The sequence below is a fragment of the Notamacropus eugenii genome, chromosome 4, assembly GCF_028372415.1.
Source record: "Notamacropus eugenii isolate mMacEug1 chromosome 4, mMacEug1.pri_v2, whole genome shotgun sequence".
Taxonomy (NCBI): Eukaryota; Metazoa; Chordata; class Mammalia; order Diprotodontia; family Macropodidae; genus Notamacropus; species Notamacropus eugenii.
In genome coordinates, this window is record NC_092875.1 from 185,016,575 (window position 1) to 185,033,243 (window position 16,669).

Here is a 16,669-nt window from a genome sequence, read left to right on the forward strand (position 1 = left end):
CCATAGGACACCTAAAATACTAATAGGCAGTTGAATCAAGGAAGGCCTAATGAAAGAAAGACTACCTGGGCTGAGCCTTAAGGGAAGATCAGGATTCTGAAAGGCAGAGATTAGGATGAAGTAAATTAGCCAGGGGAGTTGCTCAAAGGCAAAGATGACCTAATGATTTCAAGGAATAGCTAGTAGTCCAGTTTAACTGTTACATAGGAGGCATAAAGGAAAATAAGGTGAGATAAGTTTAGACCCACTGATTGGTGCCACATTATAGTGGACTACATAGAATGCTAAGGAGCTGGTCATTCCTCTTAGTACAAAAGTGAACAGTGTGCTATATAAATATAACACAACGTGGATGTTTTTTCTGTAGAACAGATCTGACTGAATTGAAGCAATTACTAATTAAGAATCTGCAAATGCCAGTATTAACAATGCGTGTGAGCACGGAAGACCACAGCCAGGGCTGTCTGAGAGATAGACTCCAAAGGCTCTGTCTGTACCTGGGTCACAAAAGAGAACATATTTAAGCTTACAATGCATGCTTCAGTCAATGCCGGTGTACGTTTGTCAAGCTCATCTATCTTTTGTAGGGTTTAAGTTGCTATACGTGAGAGGCTCCGTTGTTTGCCAATCAATCAATTGATTAATTAGCAAGCATTGTGTACTGTGTCCAAGACGAAGACAAAAACAAATCTAGTCTTGCCCTCCAGGAGCCTATATTCCATTGGAGGAAAACAACAGATGCGCAAATAAGTAAATAGTTATTTAGGCAATTTGCGGCACAAGGCAGTAGCAGCTGAAGGGACTGGAAAAGGCTTTATTTGGTAGGTGGCATTTGAGCTCACCTTTAAAGGAAGCTAAGAATTCTAGCTGGTAGAGGTGGGAGGAGGCATAGAAATTAGCCTGGGCAAAGGAACGAACTAAGATAGAAAACAGAAGGTCCTCTGTGAGGAGAAGCAGATAGACTACAGTTATCCCTTCCACATTGTTGGGGGCAGAGTGGGAGGAGGCTAGGGGTACAGAGCCCGCCCCCCAATCTGGAAAATTCACATAAAATTTTTGACTCTCCCTCTGTGCCAGAAGAGGTCTGAATTTTTTTCTTTTTTTATGGGGTGTTTCCATTATTGCAAAATTTGGTCATAGGCTATATTTTACAATACTATGTATATATTTTCTGCATTTCTGAGTTTCTAAACTTTTTTCTGTGTTGTCTACAGCTTCCTCAAAACTCCCCCAAAAATCTCATTTAATTTCTTATGCTGAACTGCAATATATCACAACAGTAACGGAAAAAGTCATGATGTAGAAGGGATAACTGCAGTTTGACTGGGAGGTAGAGTATATGAAGGGAAATAACATGTAATAAGCCTGAAAAGTGACTTGAAGACAGATTTGTGAAGTACTTTAAAAGCCTAAGAGAGGAGGAGTTTGTGTTTCATCCTGCCTAGAGGCAACGGGGAATCACTGAAGCTTTTTGAGTAAGGGAATGACATGGTCAGACCTGGGCTTTACGAATATGACTGGGGTGGCTGTGTGAAAGAGAGATTGCAGAGAGTCCTTCATGCTTCCCTCTGGATTTCTTCCATGTGACCTGGGCTGCTGACCCTGTGTAAGAAAAACTCTCAAGATCTCTTACAGCATTTGTATTGCCTTGATCACTTGCATGTGGGCTGACTGTTGGGTTCTTTTCTCTCAGAAAGGAGGTCAGTGGACATCATCCTGTTACAGCCCATCGGTTGTCACTGTTTTCTTTTTCAGGCTTCTAATCTATTAATGTGATCTGTACACAAATGAAGTTTCTGGTTATTTTTCCCTGTCACCTTAATGAAAATGGGAACAGCATAAATGGCTTTGATTATAGAAATTAAATAGCTTATTGAGATTGACAGAAACCTTTGTAAGTATCTTAGAGCTCTCAAATCATGTTTTAGCAAATTACAAAAAATGTACTTGTTCTCACTTTTTCCTTTCTCTAAGAAAGTAAATCAATGTCAAATAAGAAATTGTAGAAAGTCTCTAATTCATTAATATTAGTGAGTCCTTTGCTTTGAATAAAAACACAGTCAAAAGCATCCTTGACCTTCTGAGGATGTCAACCTCAGTAAAAAAAAACAAAACAAAAAAAAAAAAGGTAGTTCTGGTGGCATAGAGTCTGAATAACTAATGTCCAAGGACAATGAGAAATTTTGCTAATTTGGATCCTGTTTATCATTTTATTGCCAGGATAATCTTTTTTATTTAAGATTATTTGCCTTGATCAAACGTGTTGTGCCCAACAATCTGATTTTTCACAAGTATATTTGAATTGGAATGTATCAGATGATCAACAAAGACCAGAAATAGCTTAATAGATTTTAATTCTTATAGAATCAACGTATGAAATGTCACATAAGTAGTAGTTTCTGAAATAGAATAATAAAAAGAATCCCGATCCACAATGTTTCTAGTGTTCTTTTGTGCTGCAGATATTATTGATGTCTATATCTGACACTTTGCTTTAGCTAAATTCCTTATACATTCAGACATATTGGACTCTGTAGATGTAAACTTGTTTTCTTATTTTTAAGGGTCCCACTTGTTTCTTTTTTGTCTTGATTTTATAAAGGCATTTTATTGGGTAGGGTAAAATGTTGTTATTATAGTATAAACTGTTCTCTTCATTCTGCTCATTTCATTTTGCATCAGTTCATACAAGTCTTCCCAGTCTTCTCTAAAGCCATCTCTTTCATCATTTCTTTTAGTACAGTAGTACTCGATCATATTCATATACCATCATCTGTTCAGCCATTCTCCAGCTTAATGGTTACCCCCTAAATTTCCAAGTCATTGCCACTATAAAAAGAGCTGCCATAAATATTTTTATGCATATAAGACCTTTTCTTCTTTTTTTGATTTCTTTGAGATGCAGGCAAGATGCTTCTGTAAGGGCTCTTGCCTTCAATAAAGTATCTCCTATTCACACATCAGAATCATCCAAAAATCCTTTAAAAACAAAAGAAATGGGTAGGTTACTTGTTCCCTCTAGGTTTCTGTTGCTTTCTCCCTCTCCCTCTCCCTCCCTCTCTCCCCCTCTTCCTCTATCCCTTTATTTCTCTCTTTCTCCTCCTCTTCCTCCCATGGTTGACCAGGCACTGCAGGCAACTGGTGAGGTGTGCCCTTGTCTTCTCCTTGCTGGGGTCAGTCCATCCTTTATGATCACTGCTTGGTATCTCTCTGAAGAGGTGGGTTCCATTTTATCTGTCAGATAAGAGCATCCTGAAGTTAGCTTTATATGCAAACAACTTGTTAAGAGATACAGTGAAGAGGTGAGGAATCCAGTCAGTCTGTTCCGAAGATACCTTGGACAGAGAAAGGCATAACTGTGATTACTGCCATATATACCTCATCCATGATGCTTCATCTGTGAGGAAGACACACTGTAGTGGGAGAAAGTACAAAGAGGATATGAGAGACTGTTATCAAAAATGGATGGGAGAACAAGTCTAGAAGTGGTTGACAAAACGACCACTGCATTTCAACCAAGAAGAATTCCTCCCAACTTGTTCTCAGCTCCTCCACTAGGAGGGTCTTTGATCTCACCATCTCACCTCAGCAGGAAGTGCCTTCTCCCTCCTGGAATGATGACTATGGGGCGGCCTCTTGCCATGAGAATACTCATGGGAGGCCACATGCCTATGATGCTTGACTCTTCAACGATGAGGCTCCTTCCTCATACCATGATGGTGCCAACTCACCCAGCAATGTCCACACCAGACAGATAAAATAAAAGGAAACCCATTTCTCAGTTTTCTATTCTTTTTTCTATTTCACCAGAACATCTTGGTGCTGGGTCTCAAACAATGGATTTCCCCCCCACCCCCTTCCACTTTTAAAATGTTGATGCTCTTTTATATCACTCACTTTCCCATGATTCCCCTTCCCTTGCCCCCTTAGTATATCCCTCCCTGCCCCAGTATATCCTTCCCCTGTGATAAATAAACACAGTAAAGAAAAAAACCTACACAGAAATAAAAACAATAGAAATAATCTTTTTTCAAAGGGAATTCTTAATGTAGGGACTGTAGACTTCCAAGAAATCCATGGATAAATTTAGAAGTGGTCTATGAACTTCAATGGGAAAAAATTGTATTTTATCTCAACATCATTGGTTTCCTTTGTGAGTCAATGTCTTTTATTTTATGTTTTTAAAAACATTATTCTGAGCCCATAAGCTTCACCATATTGAAAAAGGGCCTCTCTCTCTCTCTCTCTCTCTCTCTCTCTCTCTCTCTCTCTCTCTCTCTCTCTCTCTCTCTCACACACACACACACACACACACACACACACACACACACACACACACACAGAGATTAAGAACCCCCACTCCATTGTGATATGAGATCTCTAGTCAAAGCTGAAAAGGGATATTTAGGGATGATGAGGTACTCCAGATGCTTCATTCTGAAGATAACATCATGCTAAATTCATTAAGTCTCAGAACATTGCAGAGTCTGCTAGAAGATGTCCTTAGTGATTCAGAAGAGTTTAGACTGACCATTCACAAAAGAAAAATCAAGTGGATGAAGAGTCTATCACTCAAATTATGGCATGCTATCGCGCTTGTCCCTCAGTGTGCATATACAGGACAGACAGTACGTATTGACAGTGAGCTGGTCCCAAAATTAAACAAGAAGAGAAAAGCAGGTTCTATTGCCTTTAGGAAATTGCAAAGCCCTTTTAATGTCCCCCAATTCTCCCAGACACAAAAGATATATTTTAATATCAATCTTCTAGTGGTATTTTTCTATGACTAAGCAATATGGAATAATACTAAAAACATATGTATGCCACCTACTACATACCAGCACAGTGCTAATAGGCACATTACAAATATTTTCTCATTTAATACCCCCAACAATGATAGGAAGTAAATGCTATTATTAAAGATCCTCATTTTACAGATGAGAAAGTTGAAGCAAACATAGATTAACTTACCGCAAGTCACATAGCTTCTAAGTGTCTGAGGCCACATCTGGATTCAGGTCATCCTTTCTGGCACTGTGTCCACTGTGCCACCTACACAACACAACAATTTCCTAAGAACTGAAAGAGAATATGACACAGAAGACAATGGAGAGGTGCATGATGGGTTTGAGTAAGTCACAACATAACAAATGAACTTTGAAGTAAAACACTAATAGTAACTTTTATATAGTGCTTACTTATATGCCAGGCAGTTTGCTAAGCGCTTTAAACAGTATTATCTCATCTGATCCTCACAACAGCTCTGGGAGGTAGGTGCTATTATTATCCTAATTTACAGAAGAGGAAATAGGTTGAGAAGTTAAATGATTTCCCCAAGGTGACACAGCTAGTAATCTGTGGTTATGTTTAAATTCAAGTCTTTCTGACTTGAGGGTAGGTACTCTTGACATCATGTAAATATGAAATGGAGAAAGAAGACAGGTTGGTCCTATGACCATGGTGAAGGATACCAGTGGCATCCTCAAAGGGGTCCACCAGTACTCTTAGAATGCTAAGAGAAAGTGAGGCTTCACACTACTCCTAGAAGCCATGGCCAAGAGTTGCTCAACCATGGGCCAGTATGGATGGGTTAGCGTCTACATCATGGGAAGGAATACCCAGAAAGAGATCACCACGGTAATTAAGTACATACATGTAACATCTACTCAGCCTATTAAGGTTGAAAGTTTCAGGAAAAACCCCGTGACATTTGTTTACCTTCTCCCGAGGTATTTTAGCCCCTCAATACCAGACCACCTGAATTTTGGCTTCTTGGAAAATGGTCACCAAGAGGCGTGATTTCAAGGTTTACAGTTACTTCAGTGATATCCTCTTATTTTTTCATTTTCTTCCCTAGGTGGGAGATAGGCTTTCAGGAACTTTTATGTACTTCACTGTTGGGTTATTGCCACCAGGGGAATGATAGTGCTTTGAGAGTAGGGCTTGTTGCAGTTTTCATGTAGATATCTGTAGCACCCAACAGAGTACATGGCACATAGCAGGCATTTGATAAATGCATACTGGTTGATAGATTGACTGTTAATGAAAGCACCATCTTACTAGTTAGACTTCTTCCAGTGTGGAAACCCAGCTTTACCAATTACTCCACTCACCAGTGGTTATTTTTTTTAAATAAACAATTTGGCCACAAACAAGACAGGCATTATTTAGCTTCACTTTCTAATTATCTATCACTGTCAACTGCTCAGATGGAACCAAGTTTAACAAGGAAAGAAAAACTTGGAAATCCAGAATGTTCTCTGCTGCTTACACTGTAATTTTTCTCTTACTCACATCCTGTGCTAGGGTTTATTTCCATCCCTGGAAGAAATACACTGTGTGCACCAGCCTGTTCTCAGCTACCTGTCAGGGATGGTGGTAGTTATCCTCAATGATACATCCCCATTGTCTTATTTGAGTATCTTCCAGGCCCTGTTTAAAGTACCACCTTCTCTATTAACTGTCATCAGACTGGACTCAGAACCAAAAGATGCATTTGAATCTGGATTCTGACACTGACTAGCTTGGTGACACTGGCTATTAATTCACTTTTCTGAACCTCAGTTTCCTCATATCAAAATGGGGATGCTAATACTTCCCTACCAAGCTCACAAGCTTATTGTGAGCAAAGTGATTACTAAATCAAAAAAAGTGTTATGGAAGTGTGAACCTTTATTTTTTACTCCTTTACAAAGTATTTATCACTTCACATGGAAGGAAGGAAAAGAAACAAGCATTTATTAAATACCTACTGTATACCAAGCACTGAACTTTAAAAATAGGGTCCCCTTTTATCCTCACAACAACCCTGGGAGGTAGGTACTGTTATATTGTCCTCATTTTACAGTTAAGGAACCTGTGGCAGACAGAGGTAAAATGACTTGCCCAGGGCCACACAGCAAGTAAATATCAGAGGCCAGATCTGAACTTAGGTTTTCCTGAGCTCCAGGTCCAGTGCTCTATCCACCATGCCTTCAAGCTGCCTCTAGATGGAGAAAAATAACCTTCCTCTCTTTGTGTTGCCAACTCCTGTCTTCAAAAGAAAATAAGTTTTTTTCTCATTTTTATTCTATAACATTTTAAGTTCTATTTAACAAAAAAAAAAAGGAATTTTTAGAATTTTTTATTTTTAATTTATGGAATAAAATAGATATTTCCATAATATAAGTGCAACAAAAAAAATGATTGTACATGAAACTGCAAATCTACTATGCACAATTTGCTATTGCTTTCAAATATACAACAAAATTATCATGTAAATTCCTTTTTTTCTTCCCTTTGGAATTTTTAAAAACATGTTTTTCTTTTGTACTGTATTTCAGTATCATCTGAGAAAATGTCATTTAGTTGACAGCTTGGGGTTTGTTAAGCTGGTTTACTATCCATGTTCACAATCTGTGTATTTTGTTTGTAACCATCAAAACGTTCTTAAGGCCTTATAAAGTCCCTGAAGGCCCATCTCCTGCACAAGAAAGAAAAGGAGAAACAAGTGAATGTTACAGAGGTGACTGTAAAATCTAGCATCAGGCCCTTCAGTGACCATTTTCCATGGTGCCAAAAATTAAAGCAAAACATCCATTTTGAAATTAATTCATTGCAAGTTTCTCTCTCTCTCTCTCTCTCTCTCTCTCTCTCTCTCTCTCTCTCTCTCTCTCTCTCTCTCTCTCATACACACACACACACACACACACACACACACACACGAGGTCTAATGTCTAGTTAACATTTTGCCTGAAAAACCTACATACAATAACTTCTGAACTATTAGGTTGTAATTGGATGGTTGCTTTCAAATATTTTTTCCCTGTCTATTTAGAACTTTTTCATTTTGCCCAATTTTCATGTATTTAACTATGTGACTTTGGACAAGTCACATTTTTTTCATCCATAGAATGAGGATAATACAACTTGCAGCACCTATATTTTAGGGAAAATTTTTGTGGAGATATCTCTTTGTAAACCCAAAAGTGCTACATAAATGTGGACTTCATACATACATACACATACACCCAGTCCTGCTTCAAATAGACACACACACACACACACACACACATACACACATATATATACTTACATATGTGTATGTATGTGTACGTATATATGTTTTATACATATGTGTGTGTTTCACCCATCTCCTTAACCACTTCTTACCTCACCTGGTCTAGATCCTCATTCCAGCTGTTTCCCCCCCAAATATTTACAATTATCCAGTTTGTACCCAGCTCATTCTAGCCTCCATGTCTCTATTCTCTTGCACGGTGCCTTATAGAATGCCTATTCAGTTGTGGACAGATTCCCCTTTATCCTTAATCTCTTTCTCTCCTCTTCCCTCAGTCTCACCACCTTAGCACACACCTGAAATTCCCCCAGAAGATTCTGTCTCCCATGGTGTTCTCACCTTTCCCTCCATTTCCACTCTCATTGGAAATGGAACAGGAGGAAGTTTGGTTTCTCTTCAATCTTTGTCAGTTCTGGATTATGGATCACCTTTCTTTTGTTTTATTTGACATTCACACCATCCATCAGCAGCATTCTCCTAATGCTGCTGCTTTTTAATCTTGCCTGCCACCCACCCCACCCCCCATGCCCTACATTCCCAGATGACTCCTGCACTTTGTTCACATTAATTGTCTCCATCCCATTCTGTCATGATCTTTTGTGACTTTGGCATTTAGACTGATGAACCCTCTCTGACCTCACTCTACATTAACCACACACACTATGGACCTCACCATGACAAAACAATGTCTACTTCCAAGATCTCTGATTCACTACAGTCCCTTTCAGACCACATCCTTCTTACTTAGTATCATTCTCTTTCCTTGAATCAACTCATCCATCTTCATCATTCTCTTCATATCATGGCTGCTTCACAACCTTATCTGCTACCTCCATGAGCTATTTCTTCCTTCCTGCATGACTGCTGCACCTGGCCCATGTATGATACCTACCATCCCTTCAATTTTCATTCCTCTATCTCTCTCTTCCCTCCCAGTTTTCACCTTCACCACTGTAATGTGTGCTCCATCTCTGTGAGTGATGCTGTTTTCTGTGTTAGCTGAAGACCTGCTCTGAACTCACCTATTTCAATTCATTCCCTCTAGAGTCTTCATTATTACTGGACTCTTACTCAACTCCCTCCTTCCCACTACCCCCCCCCCCCATTGATGCTGTGCTCAGTGTTCCCTACATTATATATGGCTTTACATCTTCTCCTCCTTTGCACTAGTCTTTTTCAAAAAAATAAATGTCGTCTCACACTCCGTAACTAACCCCTCCATTTGTATAATAGACCTTCAAAGAAGGTCACCAGCACCTCTGGAGACCCAACCATCCTGCTTTGGGACAGTTCTAACCATTAGCAGGTTTTTCCCTGGCATCAGGAATAAATTTCCCTTAATACCACATCCATTCATTTCTCCCTTGGAAGTTCAAGGGAAAAGGTGATCTCACCTTTTACATGACAGCCCTTTGGATATGTAAAGAATCATCCTTTCCCTACTAAGACTTCCCACACTAGTAATTCTGATTTCTTTCAACCAGTCTTCATGTAGCATGATCTTGAGGCTTTTCCTTATCCTGATGCTGCAATTTTTCAACTCAGTTCAAGAAATATGACTTCCCTCTTATGTACAAGGAACTCCCCTTAGGCACTCATTTTATGTAAAAAATTTCATTTTTTTTAAATTTAACTAATTTTTTTATTTATGAATAAAACAAGCATTTCCATAACATAGTATAATAAAAAGGTGATTGCATATGAAATGCAACTCTATTGTTTACAACATGCCTTTCCCTTTTAAATATATAATAAAGTTATTGTGTAAACTTTTTTCCTTTTTTTTCTCCCCTCCCTACCCCTGCCCCAGAGATAGCTACCATTAGACACAATTTTTTTTTCTAGGCCCTCTACTTTATTTATTTATTTATTTAACTTTTAACATTCATTTTCTTTTTTTTTTTTTCTTTTTTTTTTTTTTTTTTTTATTTAGCTTTTAACATTCATTTTCACAGAATTTTGGGTTTCAAATTTTTCCCCTTTTCTCCCCTCCCCCCCCAAACGCCAAGCATTCTAATTGCCCCTATGACCAATCTGCTCTCTCTTCTATCATCCCTCTCTGCCCTTGTCTCTGTCTTCTCTTTTGTCCTGTAGGGCCAGATAGCTTTCTTTACCCCTTAACCTGTATTTCTTATTTCCTAGTGGTAAGAACATTACAGCTGATCCTAACACTTTGAGTTCCAACTTCTTTAGCTCCCTCCCTCTCCACCCCTTCCCTTTGGAAGGCAAGCAATTCAATATAGGCCAAATCTGTGTAGTTTTGCAAATGACTTCCATAATAGTTGTGTTGTATAGGACTAACTATATTTCCCTCCATCCTATCCTGTCCCCCATTACTTCTATTCTCTTTTGATCCTATCCCTCCCCATGAGTGTTGACCTCAAATTGCACTCTCCTCCCCATGCCCTCCCTTCTATCATCCCCCCCCACTCTGCTTATCCCCTTATCCTCCACTTTCCTGTATTGTAAGATAGGTTTTCATACCAAAATGAGTAGGCATTTTATTCTTTCCTTTAGTGGAACGTGATGAGAGTAGACTTCATGTTTTTCTCTCACCTCCCCTCTTTATCCCTCCACTAATGAGTCTTTTGCTTGCCTCTTTTATGAGAGATAATTTGCCCCATTCAATTCTCCCTTTCTCCTCCCAATATCTTTCTCTCTCACTGCTTGATTTCATTTTTTTTTAAGATATGATCCCATCCTCTTCAATTCACTCTGTGCACTCTGTCTCTATGTGTGTGTGCGTGTGTGCATGTGTGTGTGTGTAATCCCACCCAGTACCCAGCTACTGAAATGTTTCAAGAGTTACAAATATTGTCTTTCCATGTAGGAATGTAAACAGTTCAACTTTAGTAAGTCCCTTATGACTTCTCTTTGCTGTTCACCTTTTCATGGTTCTCTTCATTCTTGTGTTTGGAAGTCAAATTTTCTTTTCAGCTCTGGTCTTTTCATCAAGAATGCTTGAAAATCCTCTATTTCATTGAAAGACCAATTTTTCCCCTGAAGTATTACACTCAGTTTTGCTGGGTAGGTGATTCTTGGTTTTAGTCCTAGTTCCTTTGACTTCTGGAATATCCTATTCCATGCCCTTCGATCCCTTAATGTAAAAGCTGCTAGATCTTGTGTTATCCTGATTGTATTTCCACAGTACTTGAATTGTTTCTTTCTAGCTGCTTGCAATATTTTCTCTTTCACCTGGGAGTTCTGGAATTTGGCCACAATGTTCCTAGGAGTTTCTCTTTTTGGATCTCTTTCAGGCGGTGTTCTGTGGATTCCTTGAATATTTATTTTGCCCTCTGGTTCTAGAATCTCAGGGCAGTTTTCCTTGATAATTTCATGAAAGATGATGTCTAGGCTCTTTTTCTGATCATGGCTTTCAGGTAGGCCCATAATTTTTAAATTGTCTCTCCTGGCTCTATTTTCCAGGTCAGTTGTTTTTCCAATGAGATATTTCACATTATCTTCCATTTTTTCATTCTTTTGGTTTTGTTTTGTGATTTCTTGGTTTCTCATAAAGTCATTAGCCTCCATCTGTTCCATTCTAATTTTGAAAGAACTATTTTCTTCAGTGAGCTTTTGAATCTCCTTTTCCATTTGGCTAATTCTGCTTTTGAAAGCATTCTTCTCCTCATTGGCTTTTTGAACCTCTTTTGCCAATTGAGTTAGGCTAGTTTTCAAGGTGTTATTTTCTTCAACATTTTTTTGGGTCTCCTTTAGCAGGGAGCTGATTTGCTGTTCATGCTTTGACTTCATGTCTCTCATTTCTCTTCCCAGCTTTTCCTCCACCTCTCTAACTTGATTTTCAAAATTCTTTTTGAGCTCTTCCATGGCCTGTGCCCATTGAGTGGGCTGGGACACAGAAGCCTTGATTTCTGTGTCTTTGCCTGATGGTAAGCATTGTTCTTCCTCATCAGAAAGGAAGGGAGGAAATGCCTTTTCACCAAGAAAGTAACCTTCTATAGTCTTATTTCTTTTCCCTTTTCTGGGCATTTTCCCAGCCAGTGACTTGACCTCTGAATATTTTCCTCACACCCACCTCACCTCCTGATCCTCCCAGCCAGTGTTTGGGGTCTGAGATTCAAATGCTGCTTCCAGCCTCAGGGCTTTGGGCGGGGGCAGGGCTGCTATTCAGTGTGAGATTAAATTCAGATGCTCAGGTGAGGGCAGGGCTGCCTCTCAGGCTCAGTTCCCTCAGGGAGTTTATGCACAGACCTTCAACAATGGATCCAGGCTCCTGCCTGCTTGGAGAGCCCTGGTCTGCCACTGCCCCTCAGCTTCTGTCTCCCGAGGGGGCCTGAGCCATGGGGGCACCCCACTCCCCCCTCGACCCACCAAAGGGACTCTCTCACAGACCCCCGTCACCTGTGGGTGGAGGTACTTGTGCGGCCGCTGGAGATCCCGTCCCTGAAGCCCACTCGGATCTGTTCCTCTCGGTGCCGCGGCCACGGCAGGGCTGTACTCAGCTCCCAGTCCCGGCGCCCAGTCCGCAGCACGAAGGACCTTTTACGAGAGGTTTGCAGGTCTCTCCGGAACAGAAATCTCCCTCGCTCCAATGTTCTGTGGCCTCTGGGTGCAGAATTCGCCGTGAGTTACTTCTTTGTAGTTGTTCTATGGGTTGTGGGTTCGGAGCTATGTGTATGTGCGTCTTTCTACTACGCCATCTTGGCTCCCTTAACATTCATTTTCACAAAATTTTGGGTTCCAAATTTTCTCCCCTTTTCTCCCCTCCCCCACCCCAAAACACCGAGCGTTCTAATTGCCCCTGTCTGCCAATCTGCCCTCTCTTCTATCATCCCTCTCTGCCCTTGTTTCTATCCTATACCCCTTTACCTGTATTTCTTATTTCCTAGTGGCAAGAACAGTACTCGACAGTTGTTCCTAAAACTTTGAGTTCCAACTTCTCTTCCTCTCTCCCTCCCCGCCCCTTCCCTTTGGAAGGCAAGCAATTCAATATAGGCCAAATCTGTGTAGTTTTGCAAATGACTTCCATAATAGTAGTGTTGTGTAACAACTAATTATATTTCCCTCCATCCTATCCTGTCCCCCATTACTTCTATTCTCTCTTTTGATCCTGTCCCTCGCCATGAGTGTTGACCTCAAATTGCTCCCTCCTCCCCATGCTCTCCCTTCCATCATCCCCCTCCCCCCCCCTCTTATCCCCTTCTCCCCCACTTTCCTGTATTGTAAGATAGGTTTTCATACCAAAATGAGTGTGCATTTTATTCCTTCCTTTAGTGGAATGTGATGAGAGTAAACTTCATGTTTTTCTCTCACCTCTCCTCTTTATCCCTCCACTAATAAGTCTTTTGCTTGCCTCTTTTATGAGAGATATTTTGCCCCATTCCATTTCTGCCTTTCTCCTCCCAATATATTTCTCTCTCACTGCTTGATTTCATTTTTTAAAGATATGATCCCATCCTCTTCAATTCACTCTGTGCACTCTGTCTCTATGTGTGTGTGCGTGTGCGTGTGCATGTGTATGTGTGTAATCCCACCCAGTACCCAGATACTGAATAGTTTCAAGAGTTACAAATATTGTCTTTCCATGTAGGAATGTAAACAGTTCAACTTTAGTAAAGTCCCTTATGACTTCTCTTTGCTATTTACTTTTTCATGCTTCTCTTCATTCTTGTGTTTGAAAGTCAAATTTTCTTTTCAGCTCTGGTCTTTTCATCAAGAATGCTTGAAAGTCCTCTATTTCCTTGAAAGACCAATTTTTCCCCTGAAGTATTATACTCAGTTTTCCTGGGTAGGTGATTCTTGGTTTTAGTCCTAGTTCCTTTGACTTCTGGAATATCCGATTCCACACCCTTCAATCCCTTAATGTAGAAGGTGCTAGATCTTGTGTTATCCTGATTGTATTTCCACAATACTTGAATTGTTTCTTTCTAGCTGCTTGCAATATTTTCTCCTTGCCCTGGGAACTCTGGAATTTGGCCACAATGTTCCTAGGAGTTTCTCTTTTTGGATCTCTTTCAGGCGGTGATCTGTGGATTCCTTGAATACTTATTTTGCCCTCTGCTTCTAGAATCTCAGGGCAGTTTTCCTTGATAATTTCATGAAAGATGATGTCTAGGCTCTTTTTTTGATCATGGCTTTCAGGTAGGCCCATAATTTTTAAATTGTCTCTCCTGGATCTGTTCTCCAGGTCAGTTGTTTTTCCAATGAGATATTTCACATTATCTTCCATTTTTTCATTCTTTTGGTTTTGTTTTGTGATTTCTTGGTTTCTCATAAAGTCATTGGCCTCCATCTGTTCCATTCTAATTTTGAAAGAACTATTTTCTCCAGTGAGCTTTTGAATCTCCTTTTCCATTTGGCTAATTCTGCTTTTGAAAGCATTCTTCTCCTCATTGGCTTTTTGAACCTCTTTTGCCAATTGAGTTAGCCTATTTTTCAAGGTGTTATATTCTTCAGCATTTTTTTGGGTCTCCTTTAGCAGGGTGTTTACTTGTTTTTCATGCTTTGCTTGCATGTCACTCATTTCTCTTCCCAGTTTTTCCTTCACCTCTCTAACTTGATTTTCAAAATCTTTTTTGAGCTCTTCCATGGCCTGAGCCCATTGGGTGGGCTGGGATACAGAAGCCTTGATTTCTGCGTTTTTTTCCTGATGGTAAGCATTGTTCTTCCTCATCAGAAAGGAAGGGAGGAAATGCCTGTTCATGAAGAAAGTAACCTTCTATAGTCTTATTTTTTTTCCCTTTTCTGGGCATTTTCCCAGCCAGTGACTTGACTTCTGAGTGTCCTCTCCACCCCCACCTCGCCTCCAGATCTGCCCAGCCAGTGCTTGGGGTCTGAGATTCAAATGCTGCTCCCCAGCCTAAGGGCTTTGGGTGGGGGCAGGGCTGCTATTCAGTGTGAGATCAAGTTCAGGTGCTCAGGTGGGGGCAGGGCAGCCTCACAGGGCTCAGTTCCCTCATGGGGTTTATGCAGAGACCTTCAACAATGGATCCAGGGTCCTGCCTGCTTGGGGAGCCCTGGTCTGTTCCCGCCTCCGCTGCTGCCTCCCGAGGGGGCCTGAGTTATGGGGGCACCCCTCTCGACCTGCCGAAGAGACCCTCTCACCGACCCTTGTCACCTGTGGGTGGGGGACCCGCGCTGCTGGAGATTCTGTCCCTGAAGCCTGCTCGGATCCACTCCTTTCCACGCCACGCCGCCGAGGCAGGGTTGGGCTCTGCTCCGGGTCCGGGGCGCGAGGGACCTTTTGCAAGAGGTTTTCAGGCTCTCTGGAGCAGAAATCTCCTCTGCTCCATTGTTCTATGGCTTCTGCTGCTCCAGAATTCGCCGGTGGTTCTTTTTTTACAGATATTTTATGGGTAGTGGGTTCGGAGGTAGCATATGTGCGTCTTTCTACTCCGCCATCTTGGCTCCGCCTCCTAGACACAAATTTTTAAAAAATGTATTTCAACAGCCCCTTCCCTCTTCCAGCCTCAATACTGTGAAGTCACCATTAGGAAGCAGGCAACATGGGGAAGTGGAAAGAGACTAAAAAGTCAGAGGACTTGCTTGGTTTTGATTCCTGGGGCTACTCTTTGCTGCATTGTAACCATGGGCAAGTCATTGTTCTGAACCTTAGTTTTTCTCATGTGTAAAATATTATTCAACTGCATGACATCCAAATTCCCTTCCAGCTTTAAGTCTATAATCCTGTGACCTCCAACTCTTTCTTCTCTTTCCTCACTTTAAATCAGTCTGTTATTTCCTTGTTGACTTTTAAGATTCTTGGAGGGGACATTGGTCACTCTCCATTTCCACTAATTCTAATCCTAGCCCCAATCCCTCACTTCTAAATATTCTGCCCATACTTAGTCATTCCATTCATACCAATGCCTGATTAACCTTCCTAAAACACCATTTTCATTAGAACCACTCTGCTCTAAATCTACTATATAAATCTAACTGTCTTTTTAAGTTCTCCACAAGCTCGTGCCGTTGTATCTAACTTTACTTTCTATTATATCCCAACAGAAACTCTAATTAAGCTCTAATCAAATTAGTTTCCTTCCCTTCCCCAACTCAACCCTCCATACACATACAATACATTTCCAGCCTCTGGCCTTTGCTGCTTTTCCCTCTCCTGCAACATCTTCCTTCTTCTTCTCCATTTTCCCATACTTAACTCATTTTTTAGGTCTTAGAAAAAGTCACATCTCTTCTGTGACTTCTTCCCTGGACATCAACTCACTTTGATCTTTGCCTTTCCAAATTCCTTTTGCACCTGTTGTCTCTATCAAACATTAAGCACTTTATTATATACCATTGTATTCTCTAATTTTCCCTGTTCTGTATAGTTCTGTCTATATCTGTGATGCCATGTAGCTTTGATCTGCAGAGAAGGGGGCATACTGCCAGCTGCCTTTAGCCCTAAGATACTGCATAGAACCACTCAGACCCAAACCTAGTCAGCTGACATTTCTGCTGAATCATTATCATTACCACTTCCCCTACCTACCTTGAATACTTTGTGAAGGCAAGCATACATGGCTTCACCCATCTCCCTTTACATTTTTATGGTAAAGCCACATTACACCACTCCCTTAGGTGATTCAGAAAAGAGATGTATAAAATGTACTACAGAGAAAATACAACATGGAGGTAGAAAGAAGGAAG

At 40.6% G+C, this 16,669-nt stretch overlaps 1 protein-coding gene and 1 long non-coding RNA gene across 14 annotated transcripts in view; one reads left to right on the forward strand and one right to left on the reverse strand.

Moving 5' to 3' along the window:
- PHACTR1 (phosphatase and actin regulator 1) overlaps window positions 1–16,669 on the forward strand; it is a 668,125-nt gene that overhangs the window by 525,568 nt on the left and 125,888 nt on the right. The gene's annotated exons all lie outside the window — the stretch shown is intronic.
- On the reverse strand, window positions 2,338–5,089 carry LOC140500847 (uncharacterized). The gene is made up of 2 exons (XR_011965911.1): window positions 4,972–5,089; window positions 2,338–3,234 (listed from the first exon to the last, which is right to left on the reverse strand). It is a non-coding gene; the product is annotated as an uncharacterized lncRNA (long non-coding RNA).